The sequence below is a fragment of the Dunckerocampus dactyliophorus genome, chromosome 20 (genome assembly GCF_027744805.1).
Source record: "Dunckerocampus dactyliophorus isolate RoL2022-P2 chromosome 20, RoL_Ddac_1.1, whole genome shotgun sequence".
NCBI lineage: Eukaryota > Metazoa > Chordata > Actinopteri > Syngnathiformes > Syngnathidae > Dunckerocampus > Dunckerocampus dactyliophorus.
The window spans coordinates 6640536-6658957 of NC_072838.1; the positions used below are offsets into that span (position 1 = coordinate 6640536).

The window sequence follows — 18422 nt, forward strand, 5'->3', positions numbered from 1 at the left end:
ACAGAAACATGGCTACCAATGGCCTCTCTGACGACCACCAAACATTCATTGACATTCATACACCAGTGTGGGCGACACTGGAGGAAAGGTGGGTGAAGGGTCTTGCCAAATGATGCAAGAGGGGGTGGCCACATCCCACTTTGGGAACCACTGCGTTAGCCGGAGCAGAAGAACTTGTGTCACCCCCACAGCATGGACCACTATTTGAGAACCAGAAAGTAAGTAAAATATATTTGTCTAAATTAAGGTGATTTTATGGTCGTATCATATAGCCAGTAGCAGGGCTGCAGCCATGAATTCTGGGTCCCATGGAAAAAAAATCATGTCCCCCACTCCCTATTAATTACACAGTTGATTAGTAGTTACCTATTTTTGGGACCCCTGACAGGCAAGGGATTTTAGTAGTTGTCCTGACTTTTCCCCCTTATATGGCACCGCTGGCCAATCGCACTCATCATAAATACATTTTAAAATGTAGAATTAATCCATGTTATTGTCGTGGATGATCGGTATCGGAATCGGCAGCATAAAACCCTGGTCAGACCATCCCTGCTTCTCAGCATTTGCAACAGTTTAATGAACCTCTTAAACTGAAGGCCATGTTGCTAGAAAAAGAAAAAAAAGTAAATGATATTGTAGTGTGCGTGTACAAAAGATGAGGTAAAGATTTCGATGGCTGAAGTGTTAGCTCTCAAACGCTGCTATAAGTTAGTTACATTCGTGTTTTGTTTTATGGAATTATTCATGACATATGCTGCTCTCTGACTGCTTGCTTGTTTTCCACATTTATCCATTTAAGTGCCTGTGCTCTGAATTGTCGTCTGTTTTTATCAAATCGGATTTGTTGAGCTTTTAGCTGATGTTATTCTACTTAGGTGTGATTATGGTTACTGGGCCGGTTACCATAGCAACACAGACACACCCCAGCAATGATATGATTAATTTTTTAAACAAGCTGTAACCGATCCAACGGGGATACAAAGAAAAAAACAGCCTGCCTCTAAGCTTTGCCTTATAGGTGACACTTCATGGTTTTATTGTGTGACGTAGCACACCGTTTTTCATCGATTTATTCCTCTACTGCTCATTCCGCCTCATTTTTTTGTCCACTAACTCCTCCCACATTTACTTGAGTTTCATATTTATTGTGACGGTAGGCTCCAGCGTAGATGGATGGATGGGTTTTCTCATTGAAAATGAATGGGGAATTTATTTGGCGCCCCCTACTGGTGAAAAATAATTTGACTTTTTCCATTACTTGGAAGAGTGGTTCTTTCCCAACCAGATGGTTGCTGGTTCGATCCCGCTCATTCATCATATTTATAGATTGCAACGTTTAGCCTGAATTTTTACCTTCCAGCATTTCAAATTCCGCCGTTTTTAGTCTGCTCATTCAGGACATGCAGATTATCTATCAGGACCCTTCTAAAAATTCCCCACATTTCCCATTATCAACTATTTTCCCCATTGAAAATGAATGGACAATTTCCATGCCGCTCCTTGTTCGCGGAAATTAATTTTACATTTAACATGACATGTAACATTCTGCTTAGTCCGTTCACGGCTGGTTCGATCCTCCGTCATTTCTAGGATATTTCAACATTCATGCTACATTTCAGTTCAATTAAAATTTCTACTGAAACTGCTTCATCGAGTTCAAGGGTGTCCAAATTTTTTCCAGTGACACATGTAGATATGCTAAAAAGTGATATAAGTAGCATTAAATATTAAACTAAATAGTTTCCTAGTTAGAGCACAGAATGACTTTCTGACTAGAATGACATAGATTGACCTTATGGGTTAAATATGGGTTTTAACATTATTAGAGCCCTGTAGACATGAAATAACACCCCTACACAGCAAATTCAGTAAGCCTAAATTGACACTGTAGGAGTTAATCTCAACACTTTCAAAGTGTCCCATGGGGTCCACTCTACAAAGTGTTATTTTAACACTTTTGAAAGTGTAGCCATTTTTACACCATTGTAGAGTCAATATTAACTATTTATATAGTTAAAATTTAACACTCCTCGACACCAACCGGTGTTGCATTTTTTTAACACTAGTGTGAGGTGTCACAAATTAATTCTCTTAAGAGTCATTTATTGACTCTTATAGTGTCATTTTACTCTCAAAAGGAGTTGCAACATTAACACTATAAAAGTGTTAATATACTACTTCAAAATAAAATTTAAACATTTTTTAAAAATGACTAGTTGACTGCTTCATACATTTTATTCAAAAACATTTCATTTCCAACAGACAGTAGCTTAAATAACAGCAGGGCACTACAGTATGTTTGCTCTTTGACACTTGTCATTAGAGCACTGCTTGTCAAATGGTCTGAAATGAGTCAGTTCATTTAAACACATGACAGAAAACTCAAGCATTTGGTCTTCTATGCAGTACGCGTTAAACATGTCCTCATAGTACATCGTTTCTACATTACAGGCTATTATGAAAGCACATTCTTTGTGTTTTATTATATCACAGATCTTCTTGAACACAGGTAGATCAAAGCTACATCCAGTACATTTGAACACACCAACATGGTAATCTATACCGTAACTTCTCACCCACAGCTGTCATCAGGTTGAGGTTCAGTTCCTGACAGCAACTCATCAATGTTCTGCTTTTGCGGGAGAGTCTTGAAGTCTGCAATGACTTTTGCTTTGAAGACAGTTGACCACTTAGCCAGGAACCTCTGAGATACTTCATCACCAAACATCATTGAGAAATCCTGGTCAATCTATAAACAAGACATGAATATTTCATATCCTGTAGGCCTACAGGTTTACAAATGGTTGATGTAATGGGTAATCTAATACTGAAATAGTCCAAATACTCAAGATTTCCTTACCAATCCAGGAACATCAAGGAAGCGAGGGAACACATTGAGAACAGACGATGATACATCTTGTGCTTGGATCATATTCTGTCGATACTGGAAAGTTGCTCTCATCTTCTTTGACCACGGATTCATCAGTTGAATGTCTTATTGTAGATAGCCCCTCCCTGCACTCCTCACCAAACAGCTGTTGACCAGTTAACAGATATTCTCCTCTGGTTTTTGGACCATCATGAAGAAACAGTCTTGGAACGGCTTTGAGAGCCAGGAGAAGTGTAGGACACAACAGTGACTGGGTGGAGGGAGCAAGATCAACCAACCTTACGATTTCTGGACGACCTGCTCTACCTCTTGAGCCACTGCCGCTAAGCTAAGCATCCTATGAACATATTTGAAACAAGAGTTTAATACAAACTACACACCTAAAGGAAAAACAAAAACAGTACTTTGGGTTTTACATTGAAAAGACACTTACATATCCAGGTTTGGAGAATGGATCTTTTAGGTATGGAAAACAAGTCACAATTCTCAGGGCGTAATTTCTCATCACACATGATGGCGGAACCCTCCTTTCAAAACAAATCATAGTTAATGATCACAGATAGAACCATTCCCACAGTACATGGTCTTACGTGGAATGACTGTTCTAATGGAAAGGGGGAAGTTCTTCTTACCCATGCAGCTCCATCATATCTGCAGCCAGGATGTTCACCATCTGTTTACACCTTGCATCGGTTAGTGTTTCAGTCTTGTTGCACTCCTTGAAGATTTCCTCACCTTTCGGATTGGCCCTCAAAACACCACCGACTTTCTGCCAAAAATATTAAAATGATATATAGTGTGTTCATGGGAATTCAAGAGGATTCTTCAATAAAACAATGTCATGCATAAAAACACTACATATCATTGATAATATTAATTTTACATTCATTTACTCAAAGCTTACCCGTCATGCTTCATCCTGATCCATTGGTTCTGTTGGGTTCCTCTTGTGGGCTGAAGGATAAATTGTCGAACCTGATGAATGGGATGTAGTCGGCAAGAGTGGAGACTCGCCACCAACTGGCGATAACTGGGGTGAAGGGATAGTGGAGTCTACACATCTCCATCCACCTCTGAGAATAAGAATAAATAAAATAATAATAATAATATAAAACATCCTACTAAAATAATTAAATAAATATGGAATTGCCACAGTTGCAGGGCTTATTATGCATTGATTGAAAAAAAAAATATTACTTACCACATTCACGTAAGTCTCAAGGAAAGGTTTGCTGTGAATCAAGAAGAAAAATAAAGATGCATCATTCTAAAAAAAAATTTGTGTAGTTCACTTCCAACACACGCCTGACAATTATTTTTAAGTTAAAGTAACAATTAGAGTTGCCAACCTTGATATCTTGTATCTTGTACAGCATATCAAGTCCTTTGCTGGGGGCCAGCAGGCCTACGTGTGGGGGCTCCTCGTGCCAATTAGCTAGTTAGCCATTAGCTCATTAAAAATGAAGATATAACGTAGCGTTCACTTACTTTGACAAATGTTGCCCAGGCAGTGCCGATTCAGCTCACAGCAACACTTAATAGAAAATATAACTTAGCAAAAACACGAGCTAACATTAGCAAAGGCTTTGGGTGGAAACAGCTGCCTCAGTTTATTAGTCTTAAATATCACACCAAAAACTAACGTTTTTTATGTGTAAACAAGGTACAACACAATTCATTCATAGTTCATCTACAGTATTTAAACGTTTACTTACCTACTGATGCAAAATGATTCCTAATTGTCAACTTCTTCCATCAGCAACGTGAAGTGAGGGGTGGAGTCTAAATGAAATGTCCGTGGGCACGTGAACACTGTTAGGTGTTAAATGGAGTGTGGAAGTGTTGAATGTCTTTATTGTGACACTAACAAGATTTAAACATTTTCAACACTCCATTTTAACTACAACACTTTCATGATCCAGTGTTAAATTTAACATTTTTAAGAAAATGCAGTGTTAGATCAACTCCAAATAGTGTAAGATTGACACTCCAACTTCAAGATTCTCATCAACACCAAAAAATTAACACTCCTCAATTTGCTGTGTAGAGTCACTTTTACACTCCTATTATTCTTTTTTTTTCATCATATTGCACAGGCTACGATATCACTGCAGGGACATAACAGATGTCCACCGCTAGCAAAGCAAGCTAACGAGTTAGCCTCTCCATTTACTTATTCTAAACTTAAGTGTTTCAAACGGAGTGGGGAAGAAAGACAAAAAAGCCAAAAACTTACCACTTCAACACTGAATAAGAGAAGAACTTTCTTTACCCCTCAATCTCAGCCATGGCATGTTGGCTCAGTAGCCAGTCTCCATGCAGTGTGAAAGGTGATGTAATCTAACGTCATGTCTCATAACATTACTGATTCCTAGTGACCAGAATGCTACATATGACTTGTCTTTCAATATTTTTTGACGAATAATAGGCCATAGTCAACCAACGAAACAACAATAATTTATTAATTATTTTTGGAAAAACGGTGAGCTAGTGAGGGAGTGACATTCAAACCGCGATATAGCAAGAGACGACTGTATATCTCAAGGAAAAACGGCAGCTCAGCTTTGTGATAGAGGTGAAAATGCTACTGTATTTTTCCATTTTTACTTTTTTTCCCCAAATATTCCAACTTTCTTATTAAATAAGCTCTAAATGTTCATATTATGACTTTATCCCCATCCTAACTTTTTCCCCAACCTGATTTTCCAAAAAGTACAACTTTATATTGTTTTGTTTCTCATATCACAAATTGTAAAAAAAATATATATATATTTTCTTAACTATTTAAATTCCATGCCACTAAAATTACATTTTTTTTCTCATATTATTTCGTTTTTAATTTGTTCTTGTAAACCTGCGACTTGTTTTCATGTTATAATACGATTTTTTTCTCTTAATATTTTAACTTTATTCTCGTAAAATTACAGCTGTTTTTTTTCCCCCACTTTTTCAATTTTCTTCTAAATTTTCTCCTCGTAATTGACTTTATTTCCGTAATAACAATATAACCTTTTTCTGCAACTTAATTTTCCAATAAATTAAATTATTCGTTGTTTTGTTTGTCTCTCATAAAAATAATGTCTTTTTTGTTTAGCTGATTCAATCACAGCCATTTTTCATAAGACAACCCCTTCAGTAGCAGCCATTTTAGACAATTTGGACTGATCTTTCAGGGCACACAGAATATTGTGTTCAATGGCTATGTAAACATGGAACCCATAAAAAGAAAGATTAGAGAAAGTAGTTTGTTCCTACCTTTTTCCATTCTTTAGTAATCAGCAATAGAACACTGGTAAGTTTCAGGAAAATATCAGTTCCTGACTAAAACAAGGGAGAGAAACAGCTTTTTGTAAAAAAGATACACTTTCAAGCATAACTTTGACACAAATGATTTGCTTTTGTGTCAGCTCAAATATTTAAACAACAATAAAACACAAAAAATACAACAATTATAACAAATATAATACCATGAACTATTTACAATTTCTACATTTGGGACTGAACTGTGTGTTCATGTGTGTTCCCACATGCGCATGCGCGTGTGCAAGCGTTTAAACAACCTTCTGCTCGTTCTTCCACTTCCTCCTTGCTGTCATGTATGTTTTGGCCATTCACATTCACGTGCCCAGCTCTTATCACATGCACTTCTGCTACCTTGTGGCCGTTTTTATGGCTTAAAACTGCTCTAAAAGTGACATCCATTAGAGTGCAGTTGCGTCATCACCACTTTTCGAATGTGCTGCAAGCCAATTAAACAAAAAACAGCTACGGCCCACACTTTGGACACCCCGATCTAGTTAGTGTCTACATTTCAAGGTTTTTCCACTTTGGCTGTTGTTTTCTTGTTTAGTTATACTTTAAAAATGGCATTGTGATCCAATGCCAAACAACTTGCAGGCTGCAAATGGCCACGGGTCTGCACTTTGGACACCCCTGGATTAAGAGACGTGTCCCTAGACTTTTGTCCATGTCGTGTGTGCTCGGAAAACAGAAGTTGCTCCTAATAACTCAGAAAACAAAACGTGTCCTCTTTTGGTGCCAAGTTGTGTTCAAAGACGGGGGTTGAGAGGCTTTTAAGAATATTAGATGATATTAAAGTGCTGCGTGGTATCGTTCCTTTCACTTGTGAGAGGCAGTAACAAGAGGTACTGAATGTTTTTTTAGCAGCCATTAGAGACATGAAGATGCCACCAATTATTTCTTTGACCTTTTTTTCAGCATTCAGTGAGAAGTGGCAAACGTTGTGATGTGTGTTTATTCACAAAGAATAGTAATGCTTCTTTCAGCCCGAGTGCTGATGTTGTTACTTTTCCATTATTATTCACGCGGAAGTGCAAAACTCTTCTGTCCGGAGAGACGAGGGTGCTGAAGCAGTTAAGTTATGATTGTTTATGCAATCATAACAAAGCTCAAGCATCACAAATGGTTGTTCTGACAACGGCCACGTACATACGGGTTACCTTTGTTCCGCCTCTGTGAAAACGACTTATGTGGCTGGAAAGAATGCACGATAGTGTCAACAAAGCTGTTTCCCGGTAGCTTATGGCGGATGTTTGACATGAAACAGCACGCTTCTATTGGTGGGAACATAAGAAACGTGAGGCACGACAAAACCAGGGGAACCCTTGACTGCTTTGTTGTCCGCCAGGCAACGCCAAAGGCAGACATTGTATCTAAAAACATAAGAATGGTTATTGAACCCCTTCGGTTTTGGTCCATATAGAAAAGTGTAATTAATTTTAAGGCCAAAGATATTAGATATAAATAATGCAATCATCTGATCAGGCACATCGCACCACAAATGAAATGTCCAAATCTCAAAATAAAATGCCAAACAACAAATCACCAGGACCAGAGGGATTGCCAGCAGAGTTTTATAAACAATTTTGGGACATCATATCACCACTACTATTAAGAGTAATTGCAGAAATCAAAACCATACCACCATACATGAACACCACCATTATCACACTCATACCAAAACCTAGTAAAGACCTAACCCAGCCAGCTAATAGAGAGATATAGAATCCCCTTTGTGTCAAAAAGGTATTTATGACCCTGCTTTGATTGATTTATGACTCCCTGCCATTAAGGTTTATGACATACCCCTCCCCCCACCCCCAACCCCCAACATCAAAGCGTTTTCACACCTATGTGACGAAGATCAAAGCGTTTTCACACCCACGTGACATGTTTATGACATATTAATAAAACAATAAAAGTTTATGACAAGGTAAAAGAACAAAAGTTTATGACGTGGTAATAAAATAAAACAAAACATCAAAGCGATTTCACACCCACGTGTCAGACATCAAAGCATCAGGAAGCGGACATCTGGAAGCTATAAAACATGAAAGAAGTTTCACACCTATGTGACGAAGATCAAAGCATCAGGAAGCAGACATCCGGAAGTCAGAAAAGAAACAAACAATCATAAAATCAAGAGTCATTCCCACGTGACTGTTTTCTTCCGGTTGCGGGTGGGGGAAGCCCCCAATCCCATACCCCTCCTTTCCTAACTACCCCCCTGCAACCCCCCACCCCCAAGACGTTCTCCAACCTTATCTGGGTGTGTCTCAGCATGTGTGACTGGGGTCCCAATACTGCCCCCTCCGGCCTTTCTGTGTGTCTGGCAGTGTTACAACTATAATCTATATATATTGTTTTTAAAAGACCGAATTTAGTGATGTGCTTTTACAAAAAACATTACATCCTTAGCTACCACCTTTCTACTACAGATACTTTCTTAAAAAATTATATTTTCTTAAAAAATATCACGGTTACCTGTCAGTCGGCCATCCACCAGCCTTGTTTCTTCAAGAGCAAAGTAGAAATGACCCGTCTAGGCCACGCCCCCATGCATCTAGACCACTCCCCCCAAACAGCCGATACAATTACTGTTGAAAGCTATCAGCTTGACCCCTTGGGGTTAAAACAGACTTTATACTTGCATTTGGTCTGCTTTCTTATGTTAAAATGTATGGCATCGTGACGTCGTCCTCTGAGCATGATGTATTCGACTCCTATGTGTCCTATGTGATATATGTCCTTCTATTGTGTCCTGTACTATTCATTTTGACCTCTCTTTTACTTCCTTCTTCATTTATTCTTTTTATTACAGTCAGAACATGGCGTTCAAGGGGGTGGTAATGACACAATATATGCAAGCTGCCCGTGCATTCTGTATGAAATCCTACAGAAGTACTGGTATGATGCTACTTCAGTTACACGTCTGACGAATACATCACTAGCAGCAATTTGAAAGGTTCTTTCAGTTAGATATGCGTATGTGCCTGATAGGACAGGACGCTCCATTTGTTGTATAATGTATAATCATGCATTCTCTCAGCAGGGGTCGTAAGCACAATACGCTTTTTTTTTATTTATTTAATTTCCAAACACATCACCAGTACAATGTACGCACTGAAATACTAAAGCAGAGACATTATTTGATTTAACAAGGAGGCAGGCTATGCTTCCTCAATCTCCTCCCCCTTTTCACAGATACTCAAAAAAACACTACATTCTACTGTCATCTGGAACTTGATTGAGAGAAGGAGACTCTTTTTTTCCCCCCAACCACTATTTAATTCAACATGGCACAGCAGAAGTCTTCAGGTAATATTCACCCTTTACTGATTACCACAAAGTCATCATCCACCATTGGAGAACATTCCTATAATAAAAAAGTCCTATGTAAAACACTATTGTCTAAACATTGACTAATATTTGTTTTTAAAGAGTGCTCATTAGATATATTAGACAACTCTGACGTTCTCATCTAAATATGCTTGTTATTACTGTGTTGCCGGGCAAATCCGTAAGACTACTGGTAAACAACAGATGCATCACCCATAGCAAAACATACTTTCTCATCAATACAGTTAATCTTGTTGTTTGTTTTATTTCTAATCTCATTATTTTCCTAATAATCATACAGGAATCATCAAGGATCCACACAATAAGACGGCTGATCTGTCTCTACAGCTTGGGGTTATGCCGACAATGAATCGACCTACGTGCCCATTTATCGGCACGACGACGTAACCCCGTCTGAAGACGTTGGAAGGGCGACAAGATTCACTGCAAACATCATCACCCTCTTCCAAACCTTGCTGAAAAAATGTTTGATCGTGTAGCGTGAGAAATAGCACAATCTGAATGCAACGGCTGCATCATAGAACATCCAAGCCAGTTGCAGCATTCGTGTCCAAATGAACGAGGAAGTGTCTTTTACATCAACCACTACAGCAGGGTAGTTGAGAACGTTTTCGGTCCTACCCTGAAAACCGCTGTGTAGAACCAGGATGCGTTGTTATAAGTACAGAGAGACTTCTTGGTGCGGCCTGATGGAGAAAGCATACTTTGGTCGCACTCAGGACGACGGTTTCACACTGCACCAGGGAACCAGACAGGGATGTCCTCTCTCTCCATCACTTTTTGCTTTATTCATCGAACCACTTACAACAACAATACGGAACAATAATAGTATCAAAGGAATCAAAAATGGGAAAAAAAGAACATAGTTAGTCTGTATGCCGATGATTTCTTATTGCACTTAGAAAACCCATACACATCAATGCAAGAATCATACAGTTTCAACCGTTTAAGCTGGTCAAAATCTACATTACTCCCACTAACGCAAGACTCATGGGATCCCGCAGCCCGTGGCATTTCCTCCAGGTTGTCAGAGCTCTTTCAATTGAATTCCACCCCATTACTCAAGAAACTAGAAGACACTCTCAGAGGCTGGAAAAATCTTCCACTACAACTAACTGGACGAATTGCTGCAGTAAAAATGAAAACCTTACCTCAAATTACTTACTTGTGTACTATGATACCTACCGCTCCCACGGATAACTGGTTCAAATCACTTAACACCATAACCACTCAGTTTTATCGGAGAAACCAAAAACCTCGCAGCTCTCTCTCAACCCTACACAATAGCAAACAACATGGAGGCCACACCCACACCCCTTTTCACCCCAGTCAATCAAAAAACGTAATTGTTTCAAATCCATCACCATATACACGACTCTGACGGCCTGGTGGAAAACTTATCAAAATCACTGATTCTTCAATAACACCATGTGAATACACACTCATATGGCACAACCCTGACTTTAAACTGCACGATTCCACAATTTATTTTCCACTTTGGCACCACTTGTTTGAAAATAACACATTCATATCATTTCAGACATTAATCCAGAAGTACGGGGTTGGGAGAGAAGAATTTCTCCACTATCAACAAACCAAACATATAAATCAATCTAAAACGATATCTACACTTCTATCTTCTCTGTTAATAGATAACATTTTGAAAATCAAGAGGAATAGAAACGTAACATCCAAACTTTATGAAATAATAACAACTTCAAAATATCAGATAACGCTACCGTCCACCAAATGGGGAAACGATTTAGGTATAGCTCACAACCCCGACTTCTGGACAGACATACTGTATGCAGAAATATGCATTCCATGTCAATAAACATAAACATGCAACTTAACACAATATAAGACCATCTTGCGCTGTGGGATGCCATTAAATCCATCGCTGTCTTCTAGGAGATACCACACAAATAGACCTTCCTAATAAACATCATAACCCCCTCCTCATCTCTCTAATTATCGCTAGGTAATTTTTCAACACTGGAAAAACAAAGCATGCACCCACTGGATCAATTTAATAACAAATCATATATGAATAGAAAAAAAACATAGCTCATAAGCAGAAGAATATATATCACTGAAATATGGACCCCATTTATAGATTATTTACATGTATCAATAATTCACTAAACTATCCACAAAACATGATAGAAAAAGAGAAATAATCATTTTTTTGTCATTTGTTTTATGTTGGTTGTTGTAATTATTATTGCTTTTTTCTCTTTTTCTTTTTGCAAGTTTGTTATTTCTCTCTCCTTCTACTCTTTTACATTTCTCCCAAATTATAGTTTCTTTTGTCATTTCTTATTGATAATATCATATCTACATACATACAGTAAATGTGTGTATATATACAGTATATACTGTATATCAGCAAACATCCATAATAATAATAGTGTTTATTATTATTTATTATTAATATTTCAGTTAGTAATATTTAAACTTGCAGATGTGTATTCTCCTAGCTTTACAAATTGCTTCCTGTTTGCTAGGTAGCTTTTAACCCAATTCAAAACTAATCCTTTTCTAATTGTGTTGTTAAAGTATTGTGATCAATTGTATCGAAGGCTTTTGTAAGATCCATGAATACTGCAACTGCACACTTTCTGTGGTCTATAGTATTATTATTATTATTATTATTATTATTATTATTATATTATTATAGTATTGTTTCCTCATTTCCTCCATAGAAGTTGAAATGTTAGCTCGCTATCCGTATTGACTACCTGCTAGTAATTCATTTTTATTAATAAATTTGTCCAACCTGTTATTAAATAGCTTCTTGATAATTTTAGAAAATTGGGGTAATAAGGAGACTGGTAGGTAATTTGTAAATTGATGTTTGTCTCCATTTTTGAAAATTGGTCCATCCTTCCCTCACTTGTGAACAAGACCTCGAGATACGTGAATTCCTCCACCTGGGGCAAGACCTTGCTCCCAACCCGGAGGGTGTAATCCACCCATTTCTGACTGAGAACCATGGCCTTGGATTTGGTGGTGCTGAGATTATTGTTTGTGTTTATTATATTATATATATATTATATAATTGCAACTTTTAACAGGGAAAATGAAGCCAGTTATACTGTAGCTGCACCAGATTCATTTCATTTAACAACTGTACTTTTGAGTTCAAATAAACATTGGTAATTTCAATAAAAAGTTAAAAAAGGCATAAATGTTCCTGCTGTGGTCGATCCCACATTGTTTTAGTTGAACCCAGAGCCTTGTTTAATGAATTCTTAGACTTGAAATGCTTCTGTGCGTGCATCCCTGTGATGAATAACTAAGACAAATTGTGTGTTAAGTTAATCCAAATGGACAATGACAGAATGAATTGTACTTTTTTTTTTTTATATATAGAACAGGATACACCGTGTACACATCTCCATCGAGGTCTTTCCGACAGTCACAGTGTGACAAAGCAATCCCCAAAGTGATTTTCATCTGATACTCAAACCCGGCACAAAACGTCTGAGGTGACAAAGTCAAATTGCCCACTGATCCTTGTCACCTCGACCGTTCACAATTTGAAGCCATCTTCAAGCCGTCAGTGCTCTCCCTATTGTGGAATGATAGCTGGAGTCAGAGGTAACATTGCTCAACCATCAGCAGCTCGCTGCTAATCAGTGATTGCTTTGCAGAGACCACATCTTTGTCACCTGTGAAGGTGAGAGTTAAGCAGGAAGACACACCTGCACTAAAGAGGTCATACAGCGTGTTAGTTAGCTCAGATATTTTCCACAAGGACTCTATGGGGTACTGGACCTGACGTGGCCTGCCCCGGGAAGGGCGGGCTGAGCTCGCGCCTGCTGTCACGTCCCTCGTTTGTCCGAGTTAATTGGGCCTGACTGTGACAAGTGAATTTCCACAAAGTGGGATTTGATGTTTATGAATGGAGAGCTGGGATGCAAGGCAAGACTGTGCATAGCATAAAATATCCCTGTACAACTTGTACGTCCCACACGGAAAACCGACCACTTCATCCGTCTCAGCTTGACAGACTGAGTCCCACAGACAACCGACTGGCACCTTTGACATCAACACGTAAATCTAAACCTAGTCGGGGCCCTGCTGAAAAGCGAAACGGATCTAGAGTATGAAAAGCTGTCGGCTGAATGAAATGACGCGTTGTTGTTGTAATGAGGTCCATGTGTTTGCTTTTCTCTAAGGGCCCTGTCACCCCTTGACGATTTAGGCAACGCATGCCTGACGTGATCATTTTGATGGCATACGTTGAACTGTCTATGTTTTTTCAATTTTGGGCGTATACATAGCGTATTCATAACGGGTTCGACGTATACATGACGTATTAGTAACTTATATAGAACGTTTCTAAAACTTATAGACAACTTATACCAACGAATGCGTCGCGTGTTGCCGGCGTTCACAACTTATGCCCAACACCAGTCTAATTTATGCAAACCGCACGGCAGCATATGGCCGACGATCACGTGCCGTAGCCTATAAAAAGTCTGCCACTTGATGACTCACCTCACTAGACATCGCAGTGTCAACATCACCATCATGCCGAAGAAAATTTCGAAGACCGCTGCCGAGAAGTATCAGGGCAGTGGGATCCATCACCACCCACAGCCTCCCACTCTCACTCTGATGGAGATGACGCAGGTTCATTCCCAGTGTCACAGTGCCCTCTACTGGTCAAGCATGTAGCAGTATAAATATCCTTCAAGGCATCGCATAATGTACTTTATCTGTACTTTATGTCCATCTCCTCTGAGCCAACCCTAGCCAAGAAGAGAACCAAGAAGACACAGTTTTGTCTCAAGGTATGTTGACGTATTACGACTTGTGCGTAACTTACAAATAACGTGCGTGAACAGGCGTCAACGATCGTATAACTTATTGCCCGCGTATGCAGGATGTATGAATCATATGTTGACATACGTCGAAAAGTTTTGTGCATGCACAAAATTGTCGGACGACTTGGACGTACTACGACATACTTATATAACTTACATAAAACTAATCTAAAAAACAGCGTATTGGCCAAATTTTTCATACGTTGGCGTACGCGGCTAAATCGTCAAGGTGTGACAGGGCCTTAATGAACGCTTTTCAAGTGATCAAAAAATTTTATATTTTTGAATTAGGACTGTGGATTATTTACCTTTTTGGAAAAATAGTCCCTAAAGAAAGTACTTCGAACGCTCTTGGAAAGCATTATTTTTTAAATTTCAACACTTCACCAATGTTAATTAAATTGCTGAAGTTCCTCTCAGTGCGCAACATTTTGGAACCTGTTTACATACATGGGGGTACTCTACATGTCCCTAATATGTGGTTAAATAAATAAATTCTGTTTGGGATAACCTTTGAATGGCCAGCTCAGATCAGAAGCACTTCTGACGTGAGTCTGGCAAGCAGTCAGACTTTTGCAAATCATTACTTCAACCTTTTCTTTCCTTACATGGGGAAGACACATGTTGCAGCTTTGGCCAAATGCTGCCACATCCATAAGATCGTGACACAGACCGGCCTGGCATCTTAGACGCCCTCGGACACTTTCCCAAAGGAAAGTGTCCAAAAGATGCTCCGGGCCTCTCCAGGCTCCTATCGGGCCCTGCTGGGATCTGAAATGTGTGTATGTGAGGTTTTACCTGATTTAATGTCATGTCTGGACAGTCCAACTGATATGCTACTGCTGTTTACCGCTCAGGCTGCTGGTGGAACCAACACAAGTAAAGTCTCACATTCGTCAAAAACATTGTTTCATACATTCTTCAGACATTACACTGCCCATGGAAACGGAATACCCCAACCTGTCTGAGGATTCTATGCCTAGGAGTCAAACCTTCTTGTGCGGAGCAATTGGGGTATGGTTTATGTTGTTTCTGGGGGGGATTATGGTATTCCAGATTCACCTGTTGTAAAGTAAATCGTTCTTCCACAAGACAGACACAGGCTGAACACAGCATTGTTTTTTTGTGTGTTTTTCTAAAGCAGAGCAAGCGACAGACACAAAATGTTACCCACCCGGGACAAAGCATATCCCCATTGCAGAGAGAAGCCCACAATGCTATGTGCCGGGAGCAATGTTTCTGTGTACCAGTGTGAGAAATCAATAGCAGCTTCATTTCAGGTGTTAACCTGCTAATCAATTGGATCAATCGAGAAATGCATTGATTTTATGTTATGAAAATGACCAGTATATTTTAATGTGTGTGTGACATTGTACATATGTTTTTTCACATATGGCTAAGTGAAAACTGGATTAAATTTTTGTCTAATGAAAGAAATGTCCTTTTAGACTTAAAATTCCTTTATGAATAGGAGTGTAAAAATCACCTGTTCAAAACCTGTTTTTAATCAATAAATTTTAAAAAAGCACAACAACATTATAAAGTTTTTAGTAAAAGATGCACTTTTTTTACACCACTGAAAAAAAAAATGATTATAATTTTTTTTGAACGTGTGCTTTTGCAGAGAAGCTGCAGAAATGTCCATGAAATAATGATGCGGCAGCTTAAACATCGCTCTGAGTCAGAAGCTCTTCACACCTCTTTGGAAAAGAAATGAAGAGTTTCTGCATTAGTGACACATTATGTTACATATTTGTGTTACATTCCATGTCAGCTGGACGGATCACACGGTCAGTGGTGACTCACTGTGCATGCGTGTGTGCATGTGTCACCTTTCAACAACCTCAACAACAATAGACATTCAGCTGTTTGCTTTGCAACAATGGCATAACAGGCTACGTAACACACAATATGAGCTGTGCATAATTACAGTCTAGCCTCTTCAGCCCTGTTTTCCAATAAGAATCCAAATAAATCATGTTTTTCAGTGCATTTAAAGGTAGAGTACTACTAAAATCAAGAATTTCATTGCATAGTATACCTGTAACTATCTGTTTTACTGTGCATATGACAATAAAAACTCTTGAAACTTCCTGTTTTCCCAGGACGTGAACTGTTTTCACATACTGTCCTGGCCATCATTCATTAAACTAAGTGGTATTAATATAGCTAATACAATTTCATTTTTTTTTTATTTGATTTATTTGTCTTGACTTTTTTATTTATTTGACTTGAAAATAGAGTGAAAACTTTGCTGAACATTGCTCATAACACACTTTCCCTCCCCCTCTACACTCATTTCCGTATACCGTAATCCCCATGGACTCGATTCAAGAAACAACCATGTTATGTCATCAGTCATGTGTCAACTTCACAGTCTTCCTATATCGGGACACAGGGATGTAAACAAGGGACAGTTTTGTTGGTCTGGGGGAAAAAGAGGGGAATTATATTGTAGAATGAATCTTTATTCAACTGCTTTCTCCAACTGCACAACATAAGACATCAGATTGACATGAGGTTGTTGTTCTTTCATGACATGTTTTGCTAAATTCCTTTAGCGTGAAGTGTATCCCTTATATAAGGGGGGTCTGCCAAAAGCCCCGTTCCCATAAAACAGGGGCGTCCAAACCTTTCCCAGCGAGGGCCACATAGTGAAAAATGAAAGGATGCAAGGGCCAATTTGACAACTGTAAGTAGTAACTGTAACCAGTTACTGTAAAATGTAACTTATAACTAGTAACATCTATGCGTAACTAAGTGGTAATCATAACTTGTAACTGGAACAGGTAACCATAACTAGGAGTAAGTGGAACAGGTAGTTGTAACTAGGAACTGGAACAGGTAACTAAGTAATAACTGTAACTTGTGACAATAACCGGTAACTGTAGCAGGTAATTGTAAATAGTCACTGCAACAGGTAACTAAGTAGTAACCGTAACTTGTAACTGTAAGTAGCTACTGTAACAGGTGACGGTGCCTTGTAATTCTAACTTATAACTGTAACAGGTAAGTTCTAACTAGTAAAGTCTAACTGTAACTAGTAACTGTAACAGGTAACTAAGTAGCAACTTGTAACTGTAACAGGTAACCATAACAAGTAGTAACTCTAACAGGTAACTAACTAGAAACTGTAACAGGTAACAAGTAGTAACTGTAACTTGTAACAGGTAACTGTAAGTAGTTACTGTAACTGGTAACTGTACTTCGTAATTGTAACCTGTAACAAGTATCATACCTAGTAATAACTAACTAGCAACTGTAAGTAGTAACTGTAACTTGTAACTATTACAGATAACAGTAACTGTAACAGGCAGTTGAGTGTAGTAACTAATTTCAAAATGTAACTAGTAACTGTACGTAGTAATTGTAAGAGATAACTAACAGGTTGCAAAGTAGTAACAGAAACTTGCAACTGTAACAGGTAACTGTGCCTAGTTATTGTAACTGTAACAGGTAACTTATAACTAGTAGCATCTACAGTAACTGTAACTAAGTACTAACTATAACTTGTATCTGGTAACAGGTAACCAGAACTAGTAGTGACTGTAACAGTTAACTAACTAGGAACTGGAACAGGTAATTGTAAATAATAACTGTTACAGGTAGCTAAGTAATAATCGGAACTTCTAAATGTAACAGGTAACCATAACTTTTTAGTGTAACTAGTAACTGTAACAGGTAACTGTAAGTAGTTACTGTAGCATTTAACTGTGCCTAGTAATTGTAACTTGTACCTAGGTAACTTCTAACTTCTATTGTCTAACTGTAACTAGTAACTGTATCAGGTAACTGTAACGATTAACAGCAACTAGTAAGTAGTAACTAGCTTTAATGAGTGACTAGTTAGTGAGTAAAGGACATAGGTGAGGGAAATCATAGGCTTTTTCCAAACACTGCTTATCCTTTTGTTGGGTGCTTGTGTGTTAGTGGGCGGAGCTTATATGGCTGGACCAGGAAGAGGGTGGGATATGTCTGCAAGTCATTCCAATGCAAGCGCCATCTAACATGCTGCAAATGGCAGTTCATGTTCTGCA

The 18422-nt window shown here is 38.5% G+C and overlaps 1 long non-coding RNA gene across 5 annotated transcripts; it reads right to left on the reverse strand.

Moving 5' to 3' along the window:
* Positions 1–2392: 2392 nt before the first annotated feature.
* On the reverse strand, positions 2393–4928 carry LOC129173265 (uncharacterized). Of its 5 annotated transcripts, none has more exons than XR_008567209.1 (7): positions 4606–4928; positions 4092–4122; positions 3795–3963; positions 3523–3659; positions 3324–3417; positions 2861–3227; positions 2393–2749 (listed from the first exon to the last, which is right to left on the reverse strand). It is a non-coding gene; the product is annotated as an uncharacterized LOC129173265 (long non-coding RNA). The 5 variants fall into 5 exon arrangements; XR_008567207.1 differs by having other exon boundaries at positions 4092–4424; XR_008567208.1 differs by having other exon boundaries at positions 4240–4928.
* Between the last annotated feature and the right edge of the window lie 13494 nt (positions 4929–18422).